Here is a 4,207-nt window from a genome sequence, read left to right on the forward strand (position 1 = left end):
CTGAGTGTTTATTTGTGCTTTTTTCCCATTCACATATGGTGGACTTGAGGTGCAAGCGACAAAAACTGGTACAAAATACATGTACTAATGAACTAATCAGAGCACAAAATGGATCCGAAAAATAGTCTTTTAGTCATTGCTTTTTGACTTCTCAGTAATTTCCCCAAACAGCTGCCCATAGTAGACTTTAGCAATATTACTTAAAAACGAGGACATGTTTGTGTTTACTACAGCAAGACGGTATATGTGGTATTGACTCAAAACAAATATACCATCCCTGTGTTAGAGTAATAAAGTAATAAAGGAATGTGTCACCCATTGCAACGGTGTGGCTCACTTTATTACACTTTTTTAATAGTTTTTGGACAGCAATCGAGGTCTATAGCATAGCGGGATAAAATACATCAGGTATATCAGCTTTGGATACACAAACAATACTTGCTAGTAGGATCATTTTGTCAACATTGTCAGTATGTCAACTCTACCTCCCTAAATACCAACTACTATAGGGGATTATTTTGTGTCGCGAATTAATACACATTGGTGCTTTAGTGAGTATTTATGCCACCAGGACTACCACCATGGTGTCTATGACTCAAAGTAAACTTTACGGTCATTGTAATGAGGGCACATGGCACGCATATTTAATTTATTTGTAAAATAGCAAGTTGGGTAATATTTATTCTAACTCTTGTGCAACTCAGCTGGGCTGCTGTGGTGCTACAGGAACAAAGCTGCTAGAGGCATGGTTTCAAACGAAGGAATTAATACATAAAACCCTTGGAGAGCATCTAGGCAAGGATGGCACTGACAGCAAGCAGAAGCATAGACGCAACAATCCACAAGTGGCTCACTGATTTTGAGTCACCTTAAAATTATTTTTTACAGGAAAAATTTGGAAGGGACTTGGATTTCTGCTCACAGCACACACACTCACTACACATCATTTCTCTGTTTGCTGTTTGTACAGCCATGTGGCGCTGCAGTCACAGGGGAAGAGGGAATCTATTTCCAATGTTTAGGTAATTTTTCATGTGTTTTGTCCAATGTTGTTTTTGTGCTTTGTGTGTCTGAGCTGTAATAGAGAAGGGAAGCAGCAAATTTGTTTGGACAATATATTGCCGTTTCTTGAAAGCGCCACAAGAGAGAGCTATCATGTTGATTTTGGGCTTTCTTGTAAAAGCCATCATGATGGTGTTGTTCCTCGGTTTAGCCAGAGGTAGGCAGTGAAAGACAAGTCATATAGCTGCAGATTGCGTAGCATCAGCTTTTATAGCCACTTGGAACAGGTGAGACAGACAAGAGAAAAAGATTTCTGTCATCTGCCTTGAAATGGCAGCAATCCAAGCTGAGCATAACAGATAGTGGCCTCTCAGTCACATGTCGGGCTTGGGTTCACCTAAAGTCCAATAATGACGTCCAGTCTATGCGGGGGGATGGGGGGTGAATGACACTGTGAGAAATAAACTATTATAAATAAAAAAAGAAAACATTTCCTGACCGGATGAGTTTAAAAAACAGACATTAATATCTAGTGATTTGGTCAGTACACATGGTGCTGCTTGAATTTAACCACACATTTGGAGAGAATAGTGTGTCTAATGGCATTTCTTGAATTACAGTATTAAGATATTAACTAGCCTACATTTTATGGAACTGGCAAAAGTAAGAGTTACAGTCCAGGCAAGGCCAAACAAAGGGGAACCGCTAAGGATTAAGTTGTTGTAAAGCAAGGAGCCAAAGGAAGCAATGTTTGCACACATGGTCTGACTGCTGAATACTGTTTCAGGGCTTCTTCCTTCCCCCCACAGCCATGTTTAAAACACGTCCAATTGTGCCAAAACAAGCAGTGAATTGTTCTTCCTTTTTAAGTATTCCCAGGGTTACTTTCAAATGATCTTTAGGGACCTAACAAGTTTACGCCCTTCACTTCATTGAAGACTCACTATATGTGGAAGTACAGAAGCTTGTTAACATCACCAACAGAAAAACACAAGGTTGAATAATCTCATGTGACCCAAAAACCCTGAGTGCATAAAATGTAGACTTGTTACAGTGGAATTTCTTTGGAGAGAGCCAAGAAACCCAACAAAATAAATTGGTAACTGGGCAGGTATTTATCATGCTTCTCAAAGTGCCATTTCAGTCTTAAGTGCTGAGAATTCATGAAATTTACTCCTAGTTTTAAACTTAAGAATAAAAGCAAGTTATAAAATTTCTCAAAGCTAAGAATCACTCTTACTCTCCCAGTTATTTAAGACAGCTCGAGAGGTCTCTCAAGTGGTTGCCTGATGATTTTGGCCCGTCACAACCATCAATAAGCCGAATAGTCATGGAAACAATTATAGCACATGCGTTTCATCAACTTCCCAACAACACCCACAGTAATCCGACAGAAGCAAACACAGTTCATGCAAATAGCCGGCAATACAGGAGCACAAGGCGCATTTGATGGTGCTCATATAAAGATAAACTTTTTAAAAATCTTTTATTTATTAATGTGTAGACCCATATCATAATGTATTATCTTGAAAATTCTTTATTGTTAAATGTGTGTTGAATATAAACTCCTCTTAGGAATTTCACCATTCATTGTGAATTTATCTGAGAGTATTCTTAAAGAAGGAAATCTATGTAGTGATTGGTCCTTGCCGACATCGTCATCCAAAATCCTGTGTCACAAATTAGCACTAAGACTGACACTTAAGATTTAGTCCTACAATTCAAACAAATTAGGACTATGATGCTTGATAACTAACTTTTAAGCACAGCTTTGAGCCAAGAATGTTTTTACTCTTAAGTCAGTTTTTAGCAGTGTTGTTATAAGTAATTCTGAAAAGCTTGATAAATATGGGCCCTGGTGTTTAACTGGTCCTCCAAGCCTTCGATAAGGTAGTTTATAGCTCATGACAGCATGTGACTTCATGAATAGTCTCTTTCATGAAATAACCTTTCTAATGACTTCCTTCTAAAACAAGAGGATTGTCAGTGATCCTTCGTCATTCTCAGATTCAAAGACAACAGTTTCAAAAATCTAACCTCTAACTAGTCTCAAGAACATTCAGGAATATCCTAAAGACATTAGTCAACAGGGAGCATGTAAGGCCAAACACTTTTTTTAATATATATCTATAAAATAATAGAAACTTGCTTTCTTGTCATGTCCCTTCTGAACAACAATTTGTCTGAAGCTCTTGTGACAAAAAAGTGCATTGAAAAGTAAAGCCTAGAAACTATTGAACTTTAAGCACTTTATACATCTATACCCATGTTTGCATATTCACCTGGAAGTCATGAGGACTCATTGACCTAAAACAACTGAGGACATAGCAAGGAAAAGCTGTTTTGAGTTAAATTGAAATAAACTGAGCAGTCAGTAGTTGAGACATGTATATTCAGTTCAATCCAATTTTATTTATATAGCGCCAAATCACAACAACAGTTATCTCACTTTTCATAAAAGAGCAGGTCTAGACTGTACTCTGTGGTGTTATTTACAGAAGCCCAACAATTCCCACCAAGAGCAAGCACTAGGCGACAGAGGCAAGGAAAAACTTCCTTTTAAGAGGCAGAAACCTTGAGCAGAACCATGGCTCAGGGTGGGCGGCCATCTGCCTCGACCGGTTGGGGGTGAAGGAGAGAGAGAGAGAGAGAGAGAGAGAGAGGAACAGAGCAGCAGAGGAACAGAGAGAAAAAGAGAGGGATGGAAGGAGAGAGAGGGGAGGGAGGCAGCCTACATAATATACACACAGCGGTACAGACAGTAAAGGTGATGTTGCTATAGACTAAATGTATAGATATTTATAGTAGTGTTAATGATAATAATCATAATGTTAATGATTATAATAACAATAGGACTAGTAACAATAGTTGTTGTAGCAGAGGGTGTCGAGCAGGAACACGGGGGCAGCAGGTGACCCACAGCCACAGATCCAGACTCCACAGCTCCAGAGCCAGAAACACCTGCAGGAAGTGATAGGAGGAGAGAGGAGAGGGACGAGAAAGCACAAGACTACCGGAAAGGGGAGAAGTTGTGTTAGTAACATGCAATAATGGGATGAGGTTGCATACAGAGGGAGAGAAAGTAGAGGAGAGAGGAGCTCAGTGCATCATAGGAAATCCCCTGGCAGTCTAGGCCTATAGCAGCATAACTAAGGGATGGTTCAGGACTCACCTGAGCCAGCCCTAACTATAAGCTTTATCAAAG

This window comes from Micropterus dolomieu, linkage group LG19 (genome assembly GCF_021292245.1).
Source record: "Micropterus dolomieu isolate WLL.071019.BEF.003 ecotype Adirondacks linkage group LG19, ASM2129224v1, whole genome shotgun sequence".
Classification (NCBI taxonomy): Eukaryota; Metazoa; Chordata; class Actinopteri; order Centrarchiformes; family Centrarchidae; genus Micropterus; species Micropterus dolomieu.